This window comes from Pelobates fuscus, chromosome 5 (genome assembly GCF_036172605.1).
Source record: "Pelobates fuscus isolate aPelFus1 chromosome 5, aPelFus1.pri, whole genome shotgun sequence".
Lineage (NCBI taxonomy): Eukaryota > Metazoa > Chordata > Amphibia > Anura > Pelobatidae > Pelobates > Pelobates fuscus.
The window spans coordinates 69,755,062-69,780,447 of NC_086321.1; the positions used below are offsets into that span (position 1 = coordinate 69,755,062).

General features: G+C 40.3%; 1 protein-coding gene across 4 annotated transcripts in view; it reads left to right on the forward strand.

Annotated features, from left to right (window-relative positions):
• Window positions 1-473: 473 nt before the first annotated feature.
• Window positions 474-25,386, forward strand: part of RAI14 (retinoic acid induced 14) — a 159,275-nt gene continuing 134,362 nt past the window's right edge. For all 4 annotated transcript variants that reach the window (XM_063453966.1, XM_063453967.1, XM_063453968.1 and 1 more), the window contains exon 1: window positions 474-685. The gene's annotated coding sequence lies outside the window, so the exon portion shown is untranslated. The remainder of the gene's footprint in view (window positions 686-25,386) is intronic.

A 25,386-nucleotide genomic window follows, 5' to 3' on the forward strand; every position in this document is an offset into this window, starting at 1 on the left:
TCTCTTTAATATGCTAAGTTTAATCATTGCAACACTGGAAACACTGGAATAAATGAAAAGAAAAATGGAATCCAGAGTTCTGAGATTTGTATTGCTGTATGTGTAGCTGAAGTGATTTACCTGAGCCTCCCTTCCATTAGGACACACATAGGGCAACCCACCCAAAGTACTTTTGTAAAACCCCAGTTGACATTCGATGTGCCTTTAATCCCCAGAACATGGACTAAACCACTGGAACGTTCCGGGGTGTTTAATGATTCCACGGGTATTAAAGTATTCCTGCTCATGGAATGTGGCACCACCTCTGTTACTGACCACTCCTAGCCTGTGACAGTGGCTCTGTGTGCAAGCTATTGTACGGCTCGGCCGATACCACGAGCGCCCGTTAGGGGGCAGCATAGCGCCTCTAGCCCTACATTCAAACTGCCTGCAAACAAAAGAGGGGAAAAAAGTACAAAGATCAGGAGCCGGAGAGTAAGTGAAGGAGATCAGAAGCCGGCTGGCAGGGAGCTGGAGCCAGTGGCAGCAGCTGCACTTTGGGACTCTCTCTTACCATCACTTGCTGCTCCCTCCTGGTAGAGCTGCACGCCTGTCATGTGCCACGGATCAGGGGCTCCTGCCAGCTGCCCCTCCAGCTAGGAACCTGCCCTCTCCAAGGAGCCCTGGGAGTGAGCACTCATATGGGGTGAGACTGACCTGCACTCAGCAGGCATTGTTATGTTGTGTGTGGAGGGAGGAGAGGGGGTGGCATTGGGGGGCTAAGGGGCTGCACCCCATTATCAGAGGTGCTGGGATGAGGGCATGGTTTTGGGGCTGGGGTAGTGAAAGCCTTCTACCAGGATATTGAAAGATAAGGGGGTCCTGGAGGGCTGCTATGTAAGCTTGTATACCAGGTGAAGTGACCATATGGTACTAGATGGAGGGAAGTTAGACTTAGTATTATTGTGGGGCGGAAGGGCCAGCATGTATAAATCAGGGTTAGACAGTCTCCTGCCAGCCCTTTCCTGGTTTCTTGGCTTCAACTCCTATCATGCTCAGTTAAATCTGAATTAGTCCAACCATCAAAACCCAAGTATGTTGGGACTAGGCATGTGCCTACCAGATGTGGCTGCTGCTGGACTACAAGTCCTATCTATTATTATTATTATTATTATTTTATTTATATAGCGCCATCAGATTCTGTAGCGCCGTACAATGGGTATTAATGACCCTCAAACTTCAGGCATGTGTAGCTGCAAAAAGTTTTTGCTGCTGTTGTTGTTTGACTATAGTACTCATCATCCTGACAGGGCAATAGGGATTGCACTTTTTGCAGGGTTTGCAAAGTATTAATTTGCATTTGTACTGCTCTAGATGTTCTGCAGCAGCTGTGACTAACAAGTAGAAATACATCTCCCAGGATGTTTAGAAGAATTCTGTATACAGCAATCAGCATTTTTTTTTCTTTTTTGTACAACATGTGGAACAATCCCTGCAATTTGCTAACTACTTCATTCTGAATAGGAAACCGCTTTAGGGTAAATGTTAAGAGACTGACTGTCATGGATACTTCACGTTATCAGTGATTTCTGATTATGAAAAGTTTGCAGATCATTGGTTTATCATACACGTTCCTGTTCAAAATTACTTCTAATGGAGACATGCTGTAGATTAGATTTTTTTTTTTTTTTGGTTTTTTTTCCTCATTCATGTGGCAGTCATACCAGTTTTGGGACATAATTATATGATATTTAAGGAATTTGTGGTAACATCCTATGTTAAACAGCATGCTGTACCAGGAAGGAACCATAGGCCTTGTCATAGCGTTACCCATACCAATTTTGTTTATTAATATACATGAAAGCACTGTAAAGTCATGAGATTGGCTCTATTTGGATGAAAAATTCAAAATAGAAAGATTTTGTTTTGTTGGCATCAGTGTTCTCCTATTCAATCATTTTGTCATACATATCCCCAATCTAATCTAGAAGTTATGTTTTGGGTTAAAAAAAAATGGGAGATCGGGGGTTTATATACTAAACATTGACTTGCAAAACAAGTAGGTGAGTTTGTAGATTTTTGTTTTCTTTCATGTTCATCTATTTTGGGATAAATTTAGCAAACTAGATTATCAGGTTAACACAATTCACTGTTTAGTAAATAAATGACCAGGTAACAGTGGAAGAAGTATATATTAAGTTTCTTGGACCTGCATGCAGCGGCAAAAACTGCACACAAGAAATGAAATATCTGTGTTGTAGTATGCATGTGCTGTCTTTCACAGAACGATTATAGTTTGGTTTTGTAGGTACAGTGTAGAGTACTCAGGGCTATGTCAGATTTTCAGACTGTTAATGTGGTTCAACTGCAGAGAATTGTGGCAACTTTAAAGAACTATGAAAAGCTACAGTTTGCCATAGCCTTAAAGAACCATAAGCATTTTATCTCAGTTAATTGGTTATGGTGCCTGGAGTCCCCTGGCACTGTCCTCTATTCATTTTTGAGCCTTTTAAAACCAAGTAAGACTAGAAAAAAAATTCCAGAAAAAGTGCAGATTGTTTACCGGCTCTATGATAAATCTCCCTGTATTTTATTATTATTATTATTATTATTATTATTATTATTATTATTATTATTGTATTATTTATATAGCGCCAGCAAATACCGTTGCGCTGTACAATGGGATATAGTTGCATAGCTGAAAAGAGACTTGCGTCCATCAAGTTAAGCCTTCCTCACATGTTGTTTTTTTTGCGGTTGGTCCAAAAGAAGGAAAAAAAAAACAGTTTGAAGCACTTTCAATTTTGCAACAAACTAGGAAAAAAATTCCTTATTGACCCCAGAATGGCAGTCAGATTTATCCTTAGATCAAGTAGTTATTGAAAAATTATATCCTCGAATATTCTGTTTTTGCAAGTATGCATCTAGTTGCTGTTTGAACATCTGTATGGACTCTGATAAAACCACTTCTTCAGGCTGAGAATTCCACATCCTTATTGTTCTTACAGTAAAAAAACTTTTTCTTTGCCTTAGGCGAAATCTTAGTCAGCCAGTGAGCTAGCCCTATATAGACTGTAGGGCATAGCCTTGGAGAGTTAACAGAAACTACTGCAGTGTGGTGGTTATGGTGGTTGGGTTTGTTCAGTTCAAGGTGAAAGCATTAATAGTGGCAGTCTTTCTGACACCCTCCAGAGGCATGTTTCTAGCTAAATGACTAAGAATAGAGACATAAAAATAATGTGGTTTTCGTTCTTGGGGTGTTCCTTTAAGTAACAATTTTATTTTTTTAAAGTCTTCTAGTACCGTTTGTACATCAGAATCAGTGATACAGCTGTGAGTAATAATTGTACAGGGTCTTATAATTTATACCATGACACACCCTTAAAATTTGACTCTTGGGTCACTGACTTAAACTCCACTTTTGGTCTAAGAAAGAAGCTATCCCCTTAACTGTTTATATGCATAAGCAAACAGTGGCTGCCATATTTTCTAAAAAGCGCAACCTATACCTTTTTTCACTGGAAAAGCTAATATTTTACAGGTTTTTTTTTTTTTTTTTTTTTTTTTTTGAGGGGGCTGGGAACTTGACCTTAAATTTGAAATGTACTTTTATTTTCTATCCATTCTCACTTCAGTGAATAAGCCTTTATAAAAATAATGTTACTTTAAATTGTGTGGTCTGGTGTTTTCAGTTTATTTCTGTTGTCATGGTTTTAAAGGCTTTGATATTATTATTATTATTATTATTATTATTATTATTATTATTATTTTATTTATTTATATAGCATCAACAAATTCTGCAGCGCTTTACGGAGGGTGGAAAAACTGTGTTTTGAGTATCAATGTAATGCCTCCTAGCCAATGTATTTTTCCTACACAAATTATGAGGTGTTTGTTTGCTTTTAGTTTCTTTTACCCAGGCCTGTGACTTTTTTGTTTGTTTTTAAAGGGTTACTTCAACAACCATGACCAATTCAGTGACTTGAAGTGGTCGTGGTGGTAGGAGTCAGTGTGTGCTTTGTTTCTGCTTAAAACCATACACATACTGAGTTACTGTTAATGTGTGATGGGGGCTAGTTGCAACCCCAGCACACATAAATTGATAGCTCAGAACTTAGTTCACAGAGGCCAATGGCCATTCTGTGCATAAAAATATGTCTGTCATCAGCTCTGCCTTCTGCTGACAGATGTCATGTTTTTTTACTAGCAGGCAGAGTGCCTGCAAGGGGAAGATTGATTTCTGCTCCTAGCCCCCCTATCCCATCTAATATTTATTATTTCCCCTGCCCTCCCTTCTCCTGCTTTACCTCCCTCTCATCTCCATGCTGGCTCAGAGTATGAGCCTGTGCTCTGAGCTATTTAAAGACTTCTTTATGAGTAGCCTCTGATTGCACGTTGGCCCGGCTCCTGTGATGTCAGATGGGGAACGGCCAGCAAAGCTGGATTAATGTAAAAGGTAAAACCTTACTTTAGAATGCTTGTAAATGGTTCTTTTGGCAGGGACCATGATGCATAATTCCAATAGAGCATTATTCTCTGGAAAATTAAACGGGTTGAAGAAGACCCTCAAAGGAACACTATAGAATCAGGAACACAAACCTGTATTCCTGACCCTATGGTGTTAAAAACACCATCAAGCCACTCTGCCCCTCCTGCTCATTACCTCCCTAAATCTAGAAAAATCTTACCTTTATTGCAGTCTGCTGCTGCTGGCTCTGCCCCTGATCTGCCTGTTTGGCTGACATCATCAGACGTTGTGTACTGAGATAATCACAATCCTTTTGACATAGGATTGGCTGAGCTTGTCAAGAAAGCAGACAAGGGTCAGAGCTAGAACAAGTCAAAAACAGCCCTGGCCAATCATCATCTCATCAGAGATACATTGAATCAATGCATCTCTATGAGGAAAGTTCAGTGTCTTCATGCAAAAGGTGGAGACTAAATGGCAGTGCTGCTTTCTCTGCAGCAATGCCCCAGGAAGCACCTTTGTACAGATGTAGCCATATGAGGAGTGGCAAGTGGAGGTATCCCTAAGCTTCAATGTAAACAATGCATTTTCTCTGAAAAACAAGGTGTTTACTGCATAAAGCCTGAAGAAAATGATTATACTAACCAGAACAAGTACAATAAGCTGTAGTTGTTCTGGTGACTATAGCGTCCCTTTACGTTTTTTTTACGGTTAGTGTCATCTGGTAATGTGTAGCTAAAAGGTTGGAAACCAGTCTCTAGGTAGCGGTTAGACTTTCCCATAGATAATATGGTGTTGGCTGTTATTGGCTTTGACTCTCTGTCACTACTGATGAAAGTTTTGTAGTCCGTAAACAGCTGTTACTTGTTAACTGTAACAACAGGCACTTTAGCAAGTAGTGGCTGGTTGGTAAATCGTTGTGACAACATTGGAGAGATGAGCTCCAAGATTTTATTGCTTATATTTTTTTAAAATAAAGTACAGAATCCTGAGGAAATAATATAGTGGGGGTGCGGGAGGGGGTCCAATATCAGAACTTTACAGCAAAAATTGGGACAGTTGGCAAGTATGAATAAAGAACATCTGAGACCTGTTGACCTTTTAGGTGCAGGGAGTTCATTCATTAGACTGGAATTGTAAAGGTTAACAACTACTCAACTACTTTAAAATGTACGAGTGTCTGAGGAAATGATTCGTGATGAGCTGACACTGGAGATAATCGAGTTGGACATTTTGGCTATCTACCATGATTTCACTGATGTATTTCGCTGTTCAAATCGCTGTTTTGATAAAGGACTCTCGGAAGATATACCAGCTCCATGTCACAAGGCTGAATTTAAAAAAAGTCCCAATTTTCTGGAACATTGAAAAATTCTGGGAATTACCTTCTAAGATTGGAATGTGTATTCATGTTGCAAAATATGTATATGAACAGGAAATATGTACAAATAAATAAATCTAATTATGCAATCCCTAAAGTAACGTAGATGTGTTTTTGACCGAGTGGGCCCAGGGTTAAAAATAATTCAATACAATCTAAAGGAGGCCCCGAGAACCCTGTATAAGATAGGAGAAAGTCTTGACTTTCTCTCTCGCTTTTACATAAACTCCAGTGGAGCTTCCGAGGACCTCCACAGCAGGCAATGTTTTTTCCTACCCACTCATCGTGGAAGAAAAAATACTGTGCAGGCTATGCCATTTAACACACCCAGAATTCTCACTGTGTCTTTCTATATTTTAATCATGCTAGTTACCCTTTATCCAGCACCAAGACTCACTCCCTGCAGGAACCTGCTTCGGCCACTTGTGACATCTTCCTGGAGGCTGTCTCTTTTTAATCCTCTTGTGCAATTCAATGCTTCTCGTAGGGGACGAGAAAGGCATGCACAGCAAGTGCCACGCTCGTCCAATTAAATGCTTCTCATTATATCCTTTGTTTTCCAATGATCTACATTAGAGGGTGTTCGACATCCATATGCAATGAGTGAGGTTGTCAAGCATCATATAACGGAGTCTGACCTTGTTATAGCAGCGGAAGTACTCTCTAGTGACTGCCACTAGAGGTGTGTTAAGCCCTGTAATTAAATTATTGCCATATCTACAAAATGGCAACATGTCATGTTCCAGGACTAAAAGGATCTGCCCCTGCACCCAGACCACTTTATTAAGATGCAGTGGTCTGGGTGCCTATAGTGGTCCTTTAATTCCAAATCAGTATTCAATGCAGCACCATAACCACTACAGCTCAGACTATCTTTGTCAAACTGTTCTTGAGCAGGTTAGTGTAGAACTCTTAGCCTGTTACTGCTGTCCATGTTATTCAGGATTGCTATTGGTTATTATAATTACACACTATCAAGGTGGCTATACAGAGAACCTGGATGAATTTTTTTGTTTTGCTTTATATAAAATAATTGTAAAAGAAGTAAGTACAAGGAGGTTCCTCTCGTCTTGCACATATTTGGATTTGCTTATTATTGCTGCTACTTTTCAAAAATTGTTGCAGCTGTAAGCCCATTCACTCAGTGACACGTCACATGAAGAATCTGTGCTGTGATTCAGGTAACAAAATGACAGCTATTAAGGCCATTTACCTTAAATCTCTGTATCTGTATCAGTAAAGAACACACACAGAGTGTGATGGATCACTGCCAGCCTAAATCTTATACCTAAGGGATATTGTACATTAGCGGCCATGGTTAAGCTCATCAGTACCAGGATTAGGCTAATCCCTTGTGACAGCCATAGCACGTTCTTGGTCTTAAAGGGTTAATGCAGAATTGGAGGAAAGTAATACAATTAAATGAATAAACAAAGTAGAATATTACATTCTAATAAATCTGTGGTTGTTTGTGGACCTGTTATCACACACCAGTAACAGAAACGTTGGGTAAAAATTTATATATATTCTGGTTTCAGTGCAGCCAAGTCTAATCACCTCTTGGAATCAAGACAATTCATTAGATTCTAAACTTCATATCCAATAACCTTAGGCAAAATATTGTCTAAGCTTGAAGTCGAGGTGGGGAGGGGGGGGGGGGGGGAGCCTAGCCGCACACTAGAGCGGTCGCCATATTTTACAGCTCTGAAGTCCAAAACTGCAATCCATTCAATATCAACGGCATCTTACCGCAAAAGGCTGAAACGAGGACCGATACATCTGCAGAACACAGTCCTGAAGCCATCGATTACTTTTTTTCTCGCCCCGGGCAAGAAACGCAGAGGCCCCAAGGCCTATCGTGTGGGCGGCCAGCCTCTGGTAACTGGACACCTCCCAACGTGAGGTGACCCAGATCTGACAGCACTGCTGTCCACCATACAGACAGCCGGAGACATCCCCAAAACCGCCTGCGAGCAACACCAGGACGCAGCGCAACATCGGTCAGATGCTGCAATCCACGACACCAACGCTGGCATCACGGGAGCCTTCACCCTCACAATCTGACGGCAGTGTATGACCTTGGAGCCCAGCGCCGTCATACATACAGGACATGCTTACCGGCCTCCAGCACAATCTCAAGCAAATGTGGGCAGCGGATCTGGCAGTACTCACCACAGAGGTACAGGCCATTACAGTGCGCACCCAGGCCACAGAAGAAGATGTGCTCGATCAAAAACGAGGCCTGCAACTTTTGGGAGACAAGGTAAAACAAATACAAACGGCACAGACTGAAATCTGCAGACAGGTGAACATACTTGACAACAGGGGTCGGATAAGGGGGTCCTAGAATCAATACCCCTGGAGGAATTACCACACTTCATAAGAAGACTTGGAGCCTTCCTTCTCCCAGTGAGACAAGCCAAATACTATACCTTTCATGGAGTGAACCAAATCGCTAAGACCTCACAGGCCCTAACTTCTGCATCACGCGACATCATACTTCGATGCCAAACAATATCAGACAAGTTGAGACTGTTCGCTGCACTACAAGGGAAGTCACCATTCGACTTTGAGGCATGCCAAATATCCTTCTTCCAGGATCTAACCAGAGCCACACTACTCTGTTGAAAATCCATGCAGCCCCTCACGAAGACTCTCCAAACGGAAGGCCTGACGTACATATGGGCGACGCCGAGATCGCTGTGGGTCACTAAGGATGGGAACTCATATAAAGCCACAGACCCGGCAGACGCTCCTGCCCTCCTAGCAGCACTGGGCCTTTCCTCGTGAAACACTCCTAATCAAGGACTTCCTCGCACTCACGCTCTAACTGTTGCTGAAATGCCCAGGAGGGACTGGATGCCAACGACCTGAAGAGTGCACTTGTCCAGCTGATGCTGCAGGGATTTACTTTATTCATTAAAAAAAAAAAATGTTTTTTGATAGTTAATCTCATTTTTCATTACCTGCTGAAGTATTGTACCTAAACATCTATGCGGGAGGTGTTAGAACCTCACCCTCCCTGTGCTGTTAAGACGCATAAATGGCACGCAAGGCGCCCACTATGGGAACCGACAACATCCTCCCCCCTCCCCCCCATTGCCCCGGGGTAGAGGAAGCAGAGTAACACTACATTAGGGCCAGCCCCCCAGGCCCCATACCACACTAGCTCTTATCACACAGCCCATTCACTAGCTCCCTGAAGAAGTAATCAACCTAGGAGTAACTCAAAGAGCTATATCTCCTTCGCTAGGAGAATGTATCACAGTCGCCAAGTGACCTCACACAATACCATCCCAGTAGATAGCCTGCAGGCTTTTAAGGAAGGCTTTACCTCAACTTTCTAAGCCCAATGAGTCACACACAAACCAACGCCCGCACCACAATCAATCCCACACACGACCTTGAGCTCAGGGCCTAACAATCACCTCCAACAAGCAAAGCCGCTACAGCATGATTAGCGAGGAGCAGATATCCCATGCATAAACCAAATCGATATAAACGAACAGCCAACATTTTTTTTTTTTTTTTTTTAAATATGTGCAAGATAATTGACTGCCATGCCTTAATATTGTCAAGCTGTTACATTTTATGTTTATACCATCTCACACTGTCGTGGCAAATTACCGGTGTATGTAATATGCCAACTTGCACCAAAAATAAAGAATTTATAAACTTGAAGCCGGTGAACCTTCATTCCAGATTTTAATATGAAGGGTTATAAATGAATTTAAACCATTACGTTACGCTCAGACTTTCTTGCCCATTACCCGTTGATTGTGACTGTACTTTTTTTTCAATTATAAATATGTTCTGTGCAAAAAATATGTAACATGTGGTTATATGGGGTGTATAGGGAGACATGCATTGAAATCACAAGTAAACTGACTGACGTACTGTGAGTGGATTTGTCTGAATACCTGATGACATTTTCAAAATGAAATGTGAAACTGTATCTCCCATAAAAACAACTAAACACAAAATTCTATTGAAATAGGTGTAAAGATCATAATTACTATATTCTGAATGCTTGATGATTTTGTTATTGTCACTAAATGGACGTATTCATTTCTGTTGGATTTTTGCAAGCTATGTTGCAATGTTAATTATATCAGTTTTGTTATAAATCCTCTCCTGTATTGTAAACAAATTATGGCAGAACTCATGAACCTTGACAATCCCCATTTCCCCTTACCATGAGCAGAGGGATCTTGGGCAGAACATATTGATGCGTGTGGGTATCAGGGGCAAGTAGGAGCTGGACTCCCTTTGTACAGAAGAATTAAGTATATCCAGCTGGGGGCTGGTAACTTCTTGTCTGATAAACATTCACGGTCTCTTTATGAAAGAGCAATAGAAAATAGGTCAAAGCTCCATTAGGTTATCTGTTCTATCCACAGTCTGTGAAAGGTCCAGGCGATTAAATTGGATCTTTGCTGTTTTCATTAAACATGTCTGTTGGTATGTACGAGTACATTTTTGGGGGAAGTTTTTTTTTCCTTCATATATTAAGTAATTTTTGGTTTATGTATAAACGCCTACAGAAAAATTTCCTGTTGGTGACTGCTGCATTATTGGTGTGCGTTCATGCATGTCGCAAACCTAGTGTCTGCAGAATAAACATAAAATACAAAATATCACTATGTTTGCCTGGTCTTGAAGAATTTGGACTGAAAATAGGAGTCCGATTCCAGAGCACATAAAACTTATCATCTTCTTGTAATGTTTACAGTGTCCCTTTATTATGCTAATGTCGATCTCCTGCTTAGAGTAAAATATAAACTAAAAATAAGCCTACAAAATTTTTCCTAATATGATGCTTTGGGACAGTGACATTTGTGGCTTCTCCCGAGCTATACTTGGTGATGATGATTTGTGTAAATAAATAGTTGTCATTGCTTGTGGGTTGTAGGAATACGTACGTGTCATGCTGTGTAACCAGCATGTGAGTCAGTGAAATAGGATAAACTATCTTTTTCCTGCAATGTCTCTCACTCCATCACATTACTAAACAGACGGCACAAGACCAGGCTATTTTCAGCCCCACTCCTGGAACTCAATTGACAAATGAAAATGATTAATTTATTTAGAGCCCTACAATTTACTGTGAAAATACAACTACCATTCCATTACATATGTAGGAACCCCTGATTTTCAAGGTGACCCCTTTTTGAATTTACTCTGCTTTCTGACCTTCTTCTTAAAAATGCATAATTTTGTATAACTTCCACTAGAAGAATTAGGAGGGAATAATTCATTTTGTTTAGTGTAAAAAGAAAATTGTGTTTTTTATTAAGAAGATCACAGGATATGTATATTTAGGTTAATTTAAGTCTTTAATACCATTGTATACACTTTTAAATTTGTTTTTAATTTGGCTGCATTCAAGCAAGGCAGATGTTCCATCGTGATGTCTTATTATTAGGATGTGGGTTTGTTTGTGTTGTGTGTTTTGTTATTCTCCAAAACACTTCTCCCTGACCCTATAGGAAGTCCCCCCCCTCCCCACCCCCCACAGTAATTAGTCTAACATGGATTGACCGCTTACCTGGGATCTGCCGGGTTATGTTAGCTTCCCTGAGCCAAGCCCTGCAGAGCTGGTTCATTGACTAAGAGGTTCAGCTGAGCACTCTCAGCCTGTGTATGCCGCCCTGCACCACCAGGATTAGCTCAGAGCAGGAACTTCCGGTTGCTGAGATGGTAGTTTCAGGTGCCCAGCAGACCCCGATAAAGTTGCCAAACTTTGCTTACTTTGAGTGGGTGCAAGGTCAATCCTTGCACACCATAACCACTACAGTGGGCTGTTCTGATTGAGGCTTTGAGAGTTCCTTTAAAGTCCAGCCATGAGTATGTCCTAGAACATAGCATGCGTTCTAACTTCTAGAACTCTTTTGAGCGTGCGTGGGTTGTCTGTATGGTTGCCAAGGCTCTTGCTGGTGTGGACACACATGCAAGCAGTTTGCCTTTATTAATGAGCCTATTGCAGTATTTTCATTGCACGCTGTGTGCTGCCTGAACTTTAGTAAAAGACGACCTGGCACTCTGACACAATTGTGACAAATGCTCCTTATTTTGGACATTTGCCACAAACTCCTGGAGGAGAGTGGAAGCTAGCCTCCTGCCCACCAACTATGGGCCATATACCTACTGTCAAATGCACTATTATCCTCCCTGTTCTCAAGGCATTTCCATCCTGGTTTGTTTTGATAGTTTCCTGAACAAACACTTTCCCTGCGTTAGGTAGATAAATCTATTGATCACCGACCACCCCTCTGGCTCATTAACTACAAATAAACCATGGACTTAAGTGCTCTCTCTGGAGAAAACGGTGGCCATCTTGTCTCACGAACGCAGGCAGCGGGACTTGGTCATAACGTATTTGGAACTCTGTAACAGCACCCCCAGGCATAAAAGGGGTTAACAGCCATTTAGTAGATCTTCCCCTTCCAGAGACACAGGCACAGCTTCTGTAGACACCGAACCGGAGAAGCATATGAATGCTCTCATACATACGAATGCTGTAAACAGACGAATAGCAAAAACCATACGAATAGGTTTACACTCCTAGGAGTCAAATTGGAACAGCATACAATAAATCCCCCCCGAAGAACGAGACAAGGCTCCGTGTTGAGGGTCAAAACAGGAACAGACAGAGCTGTGGGTTTATTGTTCTTATATACACATTAGTACTACCCACAGGGTTTTGGAAAACAACCAATAAACACGTACAATACACTCAGACACTCCCACACAAAATCCTCCCCTCTGCCTATGATAGAATTACCTTACACAATGGGTAATGTAATTATCACAGGCAGAGAAATACAGGTTTTTCTCACATTATTCATAACTTTAAAAGTATGTCACATTCACATAAAACTTACATTTTCAGAATCAGCATACTCCAAATACGAACATGTGTCAAAATCATCCACAATGGTCCGTTGGTTCAAAAGATAGATCGAAGTCCTTTGTGACCAAAGGAAGCATGGCTTTTCTGCCCAAAACCAGTTCCACAGAGTCTTCTATCCTGGAGATAATTGGGAAGTAATCCAATTATCTCCAAGGACAGAGGCAAAACTCCATTAAGCACATGGCAGTAAAAAGACCGTAAAATACACAAGGTTAAATTTATTACATAAAATACAGACATGCAACATATCCCCAGATAGCTTAGGTCTGAGCGCACATTATTACTGAATGGCTCTCAGACCACACACATACAGTTCAATTGCCATGGAGCCAAAGTCTTTTATTACACGAATAGGCTCCATGGCATAGCTATCTGGGTTAAATTAATTCATTCAGTAAATCCTGAGAATCTACCGAATGCCAGAGCAGAAATACATGAATAGACCTTTCTGCATAGGAAAATAAAGTATTTGAATGCCGGTCCATAGTCAAAAGGCAGCAGGCAGGCAACCAGGCTCCTCGAATGCCCAGTGGCGAGATTGGTCTTGTCACAAACTCTAAGTCGGACACTCGACCTTGCAAACACCGGTCAAATCCTCTGAATGCCTGCTCCTTTCCGCGACAAGCCAGGAGAGCGCTGTTTGGTAGGTTTGTTTACACAAACAAGGTGAATAAACGCTACCTATGAGCCAGGGGAACCGTTCAACAGTTTGTTCATATGGAGCTCCCGAAATTGACCGACTGCTGCTACTGAATCTCTGGAACTGATTTGGGCAGATGATGCATGTGCGGTCGGTTAAAACTTTACCCCGGTGGCGATTCGGCTGTATTTGTGGGATCTGAGCTCTATTTGGGCTATCCCGGGATATAATATTTGTGGGGGGTTCGTATATGTCTTTATATGTATTTTTTATATTTTATGTATATTGTGTTTTTATGCTTGGTCATTTTGACTCAGGAATTCATGGGCGTGTTGTGGGAGTGTTCTGGGCGTGTGTTACTGTGTCCTTGCTGTGTATATAAGTGGGCCATCTGGCCATAATAAATTCAGTCTTCTTGTACCCTTCATCAAGTCTAGGCTGATGTTGTTTGGGTATGCCAGAGCTATAATCACTGCTTCATTTGGGACTTACAGTGGATATACTCAGACGGAGTATAGGGGATCCGTTAAAACAAAAAAAGGAAGTAGCTTAAGAATTAATCAGAACTTCATAATTAATTCCATATATGTGATGTTAATACCATAGTAACAGTCTAGCAATGCCACACAACATATTGCAGTTCCCCCAGGAGTCCGACTCTTATTAGAAGATTATGCAGGTTGCCCCATGTAATTTAGTAGCCAGGCAATAATCCCTTACGGCTTTCACATTTCTAGTTGTTTTGCTAAAGACGGACGGACGCGGAGAGCCCAAAGTGAAGATATGACTTTAGGCCAAGGAATTCTGTAACATTATCTTTATGGTACAAGTGACCTTGCCGTTCATTAAAGCAGGGAAAGGTTTACAAAACACAAATCCTGCGGTTTTCCACTTGACAAAATCGGCTTGACCGACCTTACTTCCTTTATGAGCAATTATCCTTGTTATTTTATCTGTTTTTAACGTACTTAATGATAGATCAAGAGGGGGGCTAAACAAAGTACCACCAAACACATAAAATACAGCTAGCACACATGACTCAGTTGGCATACACTGCACAAACACATTGCATACAGCCAGCACTCAGCGCACACACCTACATTACATACATCCAGCACATTCATCCATACATTACATAAAGCCAGCAGTCACCACACACACCCAGCAGACAATGCACACACATGATACATAGCCAGCCCATACCACACACCTACACTTTAACAAGGGGACAGACTATTGGACGACTTAATACATCCACAGGGCAAATATAGCCATTATTATTTATTATTATTATTATTATTATTGCCTTTTATATAGCGCCAACAGATTCCGTAGCTCTTTACAATATTTTGAGAGGGGATTTAACTATAAATAGGACAATTACAAATAAACTTACAGGAACAAGAGGTTGAAGAGGACCCTGCTCAATCGAGCTTACATTCTATAGGAGGTGGGGTGTAAAACACATTAGGACAGGAATTTGCAGTCAAATAAGGTGGGCTGCCCTTTAGGAGAGGGCAAGAGACCGGTATGGGAGGTAGGGGTTAGTCTTGGAGGCCATAAGCTTTCCTAAAGAGATGGGTTTTAAGGCACTTCTTAAAAGATGCAAAACTAGGGGAGAGTCTGATGGCGGTAGGCAGGCTATTCCATAGGAAGGGAGCCGTCCGCGAGAAGTCCTGCAAGCGCGAGTTGGCCGTACGGGTGCGGAAAATGGACAGGAGGTGGTGACGGGCAGAGCGGAGAGACCGAGAAGGGACATACCTATGGATCTGTGAGGAGATATGAGGGGCTAGAGTTGTTCAGTGCTTTATAGGTGTGAGTTAGTACCTTGAATTGACTCCTATAGTATACAGGAAGCCAATGTAAGGACCGGCAGAGGGGTGAGGTGTGAGAGAAACGACTAGAGAGGAAAATCAATCTAGCAGCAGCGTTCATTACGGACTGTAGGGGTGCAGTACGTCTATTGGGAAGACCAATCGGGAGAGGGTTACAATAATCCATGCAGGAAATTACTAGAGCACGGACAAGCTCCTTGGTAGTATCTGGTGCAAGAAAGGGGCGGATGCGGGCTATGTTTTTAAGATGGAATCTACAGGATTTGGCAACATGCTGGATGTGAGGCTCAAAGGTGAGACCAGAGTCAAGTATGACACCAAGACAGCGCGCTTGCAAGGATGGACTGATGTTGGTACCACAAACTTGAAGGGAGAGCGAAAGAGGAGGTTCAGTATTAGGAGGAGGAAAGACGAAGAGCTCAGTTTTTGAGAGATTGAGTTTCAGAAAGCGGGAGGACATCCAGTCCGAGATGGAAGAAAGGCAAGCAGTGACACGTTACAGGACCAAGTTAGAGAATATTTCCAGATCCGCTATCTTTGCCTCCGTTTTTCCTTTCAGATTTAATTTGCGCCCAAGGCTCTGGGCAAGGGTCTCACTCTTTGTAATTGAGATTGATTGTTTGTTTGTTTTTTGTATCAGGACAAGTAAATTGCTATGAAGGGTAAGTAGATTAGGCTATTAATTTATACATTGGACAAGTGTATCTAAACAAAACATTTATTTTTCCTTCCAAAGGCTTTTATATGGCAAAATATTAATTTTTTTTAAGATTATTTAATGACATCCATGACTTGGTGTCATTTTATACAAAATAACATTTCATTGATATATTGTGTTCCCTGGCCCAAAACTTGTGCATGTACAACCATCCCAAGTCCAAATGAAGTGGTGGCATTCCACTCCTTGTGTGGCTTCCTACGGGATTCACTTTTATGTCTTAATGCTCTTCTCTTCCACCAATTCGAAATCTTTGTGTTCCAATACAAATAAGTACGCTACAGGTAAGTATATCTGTCAATCTATACATTGTAACTGGTGAATGTGTTTGTACAATGTGTAGACTAGACGATTACCTACCTGATGGTGAATTTGTCATCCAGAACTGCATAGTAGAGATGTCTTCATGATTAGTTTCCATAAGTATGAATTCTATCATCTCCAGCCATTCTTTGGAGCTTTAGTAACATAAAATCCATTAACCACAGAAGGGCCTGTAATAATCTGCTTAAAATGTAAACCCCAAAGTTTAACTCTGAGTTTTGAATTCTATGGGGGTTTTTTGTGCCTAAATAAACAGTTGCAAATAATTGGAAGAATTGAATAGAGTTTTTTTTGCCTTCTTCTGGCTTCTGCAAATATATGTCAATAAATGTGAAACAATGATAAAATGAAATTCAGCAACAGTACATTAGGTACCGTATTTATCGGCGTATAACACGCACTTTTTCTCCCTGAAAATAGGGAGAAAATCATGGGTGCGTGTTATACACCGATATTCCACATTTACTTACGTACCTGTCTTGAAGCGTGGGCCGGCTTCACAGCGCGCACCGCGGTACTGGAACTTTAATTTCAGGTTCCGGTTTCCGGCGGGACTGAAAGGAAGTGTGCACACTATTGTGTGCACACTTCCTTTCAGTCCCGCCGGAAACCGGAACCTGAAATTTAAGTTCCAGTGCCGGCGGGACTGAAAGGAAGTGTGCACACAATAGTGTGCACACTTCCTTTCAGTCCTGCCAGAAACCGGAACCTGAAATTTAAGTTCCAGTACCGCGGTGCGCGCTGTGAAGCCGGCCCACGCTTCAAGACAGGTAAGTAAATATGGGACAGAGGGAAAGTGCACTAGGGGACACTATGGGAGGGGGGGGGACACTATGGGAGGGGCACTATGGGAGGGGGGACACACTATGGGGGTGGAGAATACTATGGGAGGGGGGGGGAGAATACTATGGAAGGGGGGGGAACACTATGGGATGAGGGGGGAACACTATGGGAGGGGGGAGAATACTATGGGAGGGGGGAGAATACTATGGGAGGGGGGAGAATACTATGGGAGGGGGGAGAATACTATGGAAGGGGGGAGAATACTATGGAAGGGGGGGAACACTATAGGATGAGGGGGGAGAATACTATAGGATGAGGGGGGAGAATACTATGGGAGGGGGGGAGAATACTATGGGAGGGGGGGAGAATACTATGGGAGGGGGGGGAGAATACTATGGGAGGGGGGGAGAATACTATGGAAAGGGGGGGGGAAATACTATGGAAAGTGGGGGGAACACTATGGGAGGGGTGGAAATTTCCTGGAATTTCCTTCTGAAAATGAGGTGCGTGTTATACGCCGGCGCGTGTTATACGCCGATAAATACGGTAATTTTGTTCCTTTGTATATTTGACTTTCCTGAGTGCCAGTTACTGTGAAAGTATGTGAGTTTTTTTGTTTTGTTTTTTTTTTGATCGAAACACTCTTTAAGATTGCCATTATTTTGTGCCTGTGCAGACACTTACTTAAACATACTTAACTCGATGCTTATCTCGGAACAATCTTCAGTACACAATCGGAGCCTTTGAGATTGATTTATGGTTCCTCGGAGCTGATCTATATCTACACTTTTACTTTCCATTTATGGTAAAATCGAATTAGAATTCTGCTCTGCCAGTGATTGATTGCCTGAGTAACTTAAGTGTCACATTGAAGTCAAGGCAGCCAAGTCGACACAGGCCTTGGTATCAAGTTCAGTACACGAGGGACTAATGTAGCGTTCTTATGTTTTGCTAAAAATAAATAATTTTTGGGCTGTGTAACTGTTATTTTTGGATGTTTTAGCAAATTTGAATTATGGTTGAAACAAGTTATTAGGAGTTGGTTCTGGGCATAGCTTTATGTTGATGGCTAAGTTGTAATTTTAGACCTACTAGTTTTCACACAAACTGTAGGCTTTTGGTTCCATTTCAAGTGTATGCATTTCTAAATTTGAATTTCAGTTTGAATTCCTAACAATTCAATTTTTTTATTTTTTATTTGTTTTGCTCCAAAGTGGCTCTTGCACTCTCTTACCCCCCAAATGAGTATTTCATAAATATAAATTATTTATGAAATACTCACATTGACTGTTAGAATTTAACTTTAACCGTACCATTTGATTGCAATTTCAATAAAATTCCAGTACAATATATTCAGAACATATAAAAAATACCGTGCCACTTAAACAGCATGCGTGTTTTGCAGCATTAGATACACTATGTATTTTATTTGAAAATTCTATATAGCAAAGGTTCTGGAAACCAGGTAAGCCTGATCACAGATATCCAGCTACCTTTGCTTTAAGGTACCAATACCCATTCTGATACCGGGTGCATTCTGTTAAAGGAACACTTGAAGCACCATAATCACTGCAGGTTCCTGTAGAGTCATCTGTGAGTGCCCTGCCGCTCTGTGCCATTGTAAGTGCCTGAAATAGTTTTAAAACAGTTTGACTTCCACTACTGACGTCTGAGCTTCCTTCAGGTATCCTGAGCTTATCCCATTCCAAAACAGGTTAACTCTTTACAATGGAGGTGCCAAGACACTCCTGGCACCATAACCAGTGAGCTATTGTGTTCATGGTGCTTGGAGTGTTCCTTTTAAGAGGCTTTACTGTATCTTCAGCATGAGCTATCAGCGTGATTGTGGACTCTGCAGACTAGATGAGACATATTACTTTCTGTATGTTTTTTGTTTTGTCTGTCTGTGTCTTATGTTTCCATGATCTTCTGGACATAGAGCTCATGCTTTTTATTTTAAAATAAACCTCCCAACGCAGTCTTCAAAGTGCATGTGTTTTCTATTCCTCTTCCTTAGTGACAGGCTCTGTGGTTTACAAACTGGCAGTAAAGACAAAGCGTAATTGCTGAATTAATTAGAAGGAAGAGTATAATCTTATTACTAAGGAGATGGAACAGGGGTTTTGATTGGCTCTGATAGAAAGCATTATGGTCACAGGAGACATTTCATGGAGAGAATAAACAGGATTAATCCCCTCTGAATGTTTCATCGAGTAGATGCAATTTTAGTTGCTATTCCTGATTTAAGCAGCTAGATGAGTGTAAACCGTTCCCTAAATGATCTGTGTCTATAGAACTGGCCATATCACTTTCTCTTATTTTGAAAGTTTATTTTTTATAAAATTAATGTAATAAAGACTATAAATTTATTTCTAAATTACAAATCTATTCCAAAACACTGAAACAAGATGTACTTCTATTATATTGTACCATTGTCATTAGACACTGATTTTGAAAACCAATACATTTTGTACACACACACCCCTTCCCCTCCCCTCCCTTAACTAACATGAACTTTCATCATCGAGTAATTCAAGTAAAGCTTATCATCAAAAAAAAAAAAAAATATATATATATATATATATATATATATATATATATATATATATATATATATATATATATATATATATATATATATATATAATCAATCATCTAAGGTGGCAAGACATAGCCTTACATATTACATGCGACAATATATGGCGCAATGACTTATGGGGCTGGCATAGATTTTTTTTCCAGGGCTGCTTTGGAATCCCCAGTCCGGCCCTGCCTGCAGTTTGGGAGGGAGGGGAGACAGAGCAGACTGCTTGCAAGGAAGAAGCAATTACTCCTGTCGGCAGCCTGCAGTGCGCGCTGACGACAGATGTATTTTATGCACAGAATTGGCATTAGCCTAAGTAACTAGTGTGTGTATATATATATAAAAAACAGATAAAATTCGTATCTTGTAATACCTTTTTTATTGGACTAACAGAATTTTTTAGTGACAAGCTTTCGGGATAACCTCCCTTTCTCAAGTCTAAAGCATTTCTGAGCAAGACAGCAAGACGGATACAATTTCTACTTGAATAACTAGTATATATGTATACATATATATATATATTTTTCTCTCCCCATTTTTATTAAAACTATATATATATATATATATATATATATTTAAAAAGTATATTGAGACCCATGTAACATTAGAAATAATAAAGATAAATACAAAAAAAGGATGATTGATTCGTTTTTTTTGTTGTTTTTTCCCATTATCTTTCTAAATTGGGTAACAGATATAGATCTGGAAAGTATTCCTAAGCTTGGGTGGAACATTATCCTGGATAAAAATGCTCTGGAATCTCATGTTAGTATTAGATCAGATTGTAAAAAGAAATAATTGTTGTAATGGACAAATGCCTTGCTTCTCCCTCTGTTTCCTGTCTCTCTTAATAATGGACAATTTCAGCCTTCTTAGACCATTGAAAACATACATGTTTATGTAGTGTTCTAATTATGGGATTTAAATTAAAATGTAGGATTCTTTGCAATATTAGGTACTAGCATTTTTTTTCTTGACCTCTAATAATTAGACTTACCGTACATAAGTTTTTTGTTTCTTTGTGCGCAACAGATAGAACAGCAAATCACAAAATGAGTGAAATGGCTATTCTATTGCCTGTTTCGTGATTCATCCATATTCGAAGTTGTGGAATTCGGGTGGACATGATTTGTTCCAAACTGAATGCACAAGTCTACTAATGATCATTATATTCTGCCGATAAAAATACTAAAATGTGCCTCTAGTGACTGTCAGACCGTCTCTTTTCCAACTGACTTTTTGAGTAAGTTAAAATAATAAATTACCATTTTTAATACAATAGGTAATGAGAATTGTAGGCTCAGAGTAACACTATCACAGAGATACTCCGATACACAAGTGTGAGCATTCTTACACGAACATTCTTACTGGAGCACACTTTCAGACACACTCAGCTTTATGTATTTATTGTGACCTCTTTTTTTGTAAAGTGAAAAAATAAAAAGTTCAGATTTCAATAGAAATTGGCAGTTTTACAGATTAACCTTATTACACCCCCTGGCTGTCAATAAGACAACAGTTCCTGATACTTCCTGGTTTGATTAGCTCAGTGGAGTTAAACGAGAGGCAGCAGTTGCTCAGAGCAGCTGCCTTGCAAAGACTTCGCGTTGAACTGCATTGGGACGTCTGTGACTGGACAGCCACAGAAAGTCTTAGCTGGGGAAGAAGGGAGTGCATGCAAAGGCTTCAGGTAAAAGATATGCAGGATTTGCAAGATGTTTTTAGATCTGCCCACAAATAAATAATTGATATATGTTCTCATTTGGGGTGTATTTATTTGAGCAGTGGATTTTCATTTTAAAGAGGAAATTTTTATTTATTTTTATTTTTTAGAGAGAGAATCTTGTGAATCTTATAGACTACCATCTTGCCCTTAGAAACAGCAGAAATGATTGTTTAATTCCCTTTTACTGGGGTGAAAGATTTTTTTCAGTGGAGTTAGTGCTTCCACCAACTTCATTGTTGATATGCTGATGGAGTGTAAAGACTTCAGTAAGGGGAATCCTCCTGAGATATCTGTAGGGGTGATGTCTTTGGCTGAAACATTGGCTCTTATTGCTTGTTTTAGAAAGGGAAGCCATTCTTCCCTCAACTTCTTTTAGCACTCCACATTCTTCGTATATTGTACAAATAAAATGAGGGGACACAGGCTGAAAGGAATTTCAATTTCAATGGAAATGAAGTCGAGCCAGTGTTTAGACAGATCTTATCTTGGTAATCTATGGCTAAATTCAGAATCATGCTTATTATTTCACATGCCTGTATATATAAAAAAACAAAATGAGTACATAGTTCCACTAGCTGTATAAATCCACAACCATTTTCATTGTCAAGTTTGCTGCCCTACAAAGTGTTTTTTAAATACAATAAATTACATATTAAAACTTTTTTATTTATTTTTTTTGCCTGCAAATGTGTGTCTGGAGTAACGTGCTGAGATTTATTTTGCAGTTCCATTTCTTTAAAATGCATGCGCTGTAACCTTAGCAGGGGTTAAAGGGATATTTTAAAGTAAAAAAAATACATTAAAAGAAAAAGGGATTTTTTTTTTTTTTTTTTTTTTTTTTAAGAAACATTCTGAGCACCATAAAGACCACAGTGTTTTTAGAGTTTATTTTCACAGAACTAAATAACTAGGAAAAAACACCTTCCAGATTTCTGATTTTCAGTTAGTCAGGGTGTATCAAAGTTCATTTGGAAAAGTGTGGCTTTCCATCAAAAACCACACTTTTCTAAAATGAATGGGGGAAACAGGACCTACTCGATGCACATAAAGCAAGCTGAAGTTTGGAGTGTTCTGTTAATCCGTTAAGCTGTGCATGGTATTCATATCACGTGGAAAGCACTACAGCTATAAAGATTCGAGAGACAAGAACAAGTCTCTGACTGAGTAAGACTGTGATATGACATGGAAGCCCCAAAGGTTCAATGCTTGCTTATGGTAAGCTTGGGTGTGCGTGCATGGAGTACGCTGTGCATGTGCATCAGTTACCCTAGTTGTCTTATGAGGAGCATTGGGGTGGACCACACCAGAGGAGGCCATGTCTCCTCCATGATGTCGCAAGAGGCGGAGAGGTAAGCGCCAAGAAAGCCTCCGCACTGGAAAAAGGCAAGTGATAAGCTTTTATTTTCTAACTTTTTGGGCACACTAGGAGGATCTATATTACATGGGACTGGGACGCCAAAACATTTTGAATACAAGTTTTTGTATTCCTAACGCTTTAGTGTATTCTATTAAAGTAAGTAACAATTCATTATTGTGCCAGCAGAATTTCTAGCATATAAATTATTTTTGCAGAATGTGAATCAGTGAGAGACTGCTGACTTTTACATTTTTAATTCATTATAAAAAATAAATGGGAGTCACATCCAACCTGTAGTGTCACTTTAAATATAAAAATACATTGTTATAATGAACAAGCAGTTGTACTATTTGACTGTGTCAGACATGACAAATCGAATTTTGGAGTATTCTAAAAATCTGAAATTGGCATCTAAAGGGTAAATAAAGGGTTTCTCCAACCCTTCCATGTGCTGCGAAAAAGAATACCCTATTGGCATTATGCTATATGTCTGCCCCAATAGAAACGCTCAAAGAGTTTTAAAAAAATTTTTAAAAAATGTTTTACTCGCCTTTATCCAGTGCCGGGCGAAGCTGCTCGGCATCCCCCTATCTGATGTCACAGAAGTCACACCGAGGTCCAATCAAAGGCTTCTCGTAGATAGATGTACATTCATTCAAACTGAAACCCTACACGTCCAGGCTCCTACCACCAAGACCCCTTCAAATCACTAAAGTGGTTATGGTGGTTGGAGTACCCCTTTAAAGGGTCCCAAATGATTACTGGAAAAAAATAATAATAGTAAACTATTTCACATTGCATATTGTGAGTCCCATGTTTATCACTGCTTGCAATCTACAATATATACTTAAACAGCAAGAAAGGATCCTGGGAAATGTTTGAGCTTGGTAAATACAAACTGACCTCTCACACAATTTACTGAACCAACTCGGTGTTGATGGTTTTAAATACTTGCTGTTTATTCACTAAACAGTTGACGGTAGGCATGTAAAATCCTAATTAAACAAAAAGCCAGTTTAGCTACTTGATTAAAGACTTTTATGGCTGTTATATATTTACAATAAATGTATTAAAGTATAGATAGCATTTTTTTCTTTATATATATATATACCAATAAACTACTTATTTTGCAACTCCTATGTACATTGGAACTTTCTGGGAGAATTGTATATTTTTGTTGTATTACCCAGTAGTTTTGGGTCACTATAGGTGTCAGGTGACGTAGAGATGTAAGATCGTTTGAAATGTTCGTTTCATGCTGTTGTTCTCTCTCGCCTCGACTACTGCAATCCCCTTCTCACCGGTCTTACATGTTCCCAGCTTGCACCGCTGCAATCTATAATGAATGTGGCTGCTAGGCATCCCCCATTTTCCTGTCCGGTCGCACCTCCCACGCCTCCACGCTCTCAGTCCCTGCATTGGCTTCCAGTTAGATATAGGGCCCAATTCAAAATTCTGGCGCTTGCTTACAAATCCCTACATAATGCTGCTCCAACATACCTATCCTCCCTCATACACAAGTATGTCCCGTCGAGACCCCTGCGCTCAGCCCAAGACCTACGCCTATCCTCTGCCCGGATCTCCACCTATGACGCTCGCCTTCAAGACTTCTCTAGGGCTGCACCTATTCTGTGGAACTCCCTTCCCTCCTCAATCAGACTTTCACCCAGCCTCCACTCCTTCAAAAAATCTTTGAAAACTCACTTCTTCATCAAAGCGTATTAATCAAACTGTCAACAGGCTTCTCATCCCCCACCCCATGACTCCTTTCCTGCAACTGTCAAAAATGACCTACCAAGCACTCAATAAACCCTTCTCTAACAAACTATTTAATTCCCCTACTTTAACCCTTTGTGTCACTATACCCCACTCCCTCTAGCATGTAAGCTCATTGAGCAGGGCCCTCAACCCCCTCTGTTCCTGTACGTCCAGTGGTCTGATCTCAACTATGTGTCTGTTAGTCCACCCATTGTACAGCGCTACGGAATTTGTTGGCGCTATATAAATAATAAAATAATAATAATAAATGTTATCTTTGCACTCGACTTCAGGTAAATCTATTCAAATCTTATCTTGTTACTTTACCAAAAACAATAGAGTTCCTCTTTGTAGTTTGAAATATTCTTATAGAATTGAGAGGGCCATCTCAAATACTGAGTGACTTCTACATTCTGAATGTCCTTTCTTTACAGACCTGTACATAGCATAGACTTTATAATCTAGGCTAATAAAAATGTCAGTAGGGTGTACTCATACAGTTTCTCTGTGTGTAAACTTAAAAAAAAAAAAAAAACGTAAAAAAAAATATTAAATGGATGGCAGGTAGGGAATGCAAAGGGAGTCATATGTATGACGCACGCACACCATTTATTGTATGTGCATGTGGTGTGACCATGTCTCTAAAGGATTGTCAATGACAGGTAAGTTTAACACTGAACCAAAAAGGGATAGGACAAGGCACTATAGTAAATATATGATTAAAAGTAAAAATATAATGCCAGGAAAACATTTTTTTTTTTTCCTGGCTCTATAGCTTCCCACTCTGCTGCCGCACCCTGTGGTGCAGAAGGGGTTAAAACCAGTGGGTCCAGCACTGATGTACCTTGATGCTGGCTCGGGTCCGCTTTTGTACTACTCTACCGACGTTTGAGGGAAAAAAACAAATCCACAAAAATGGA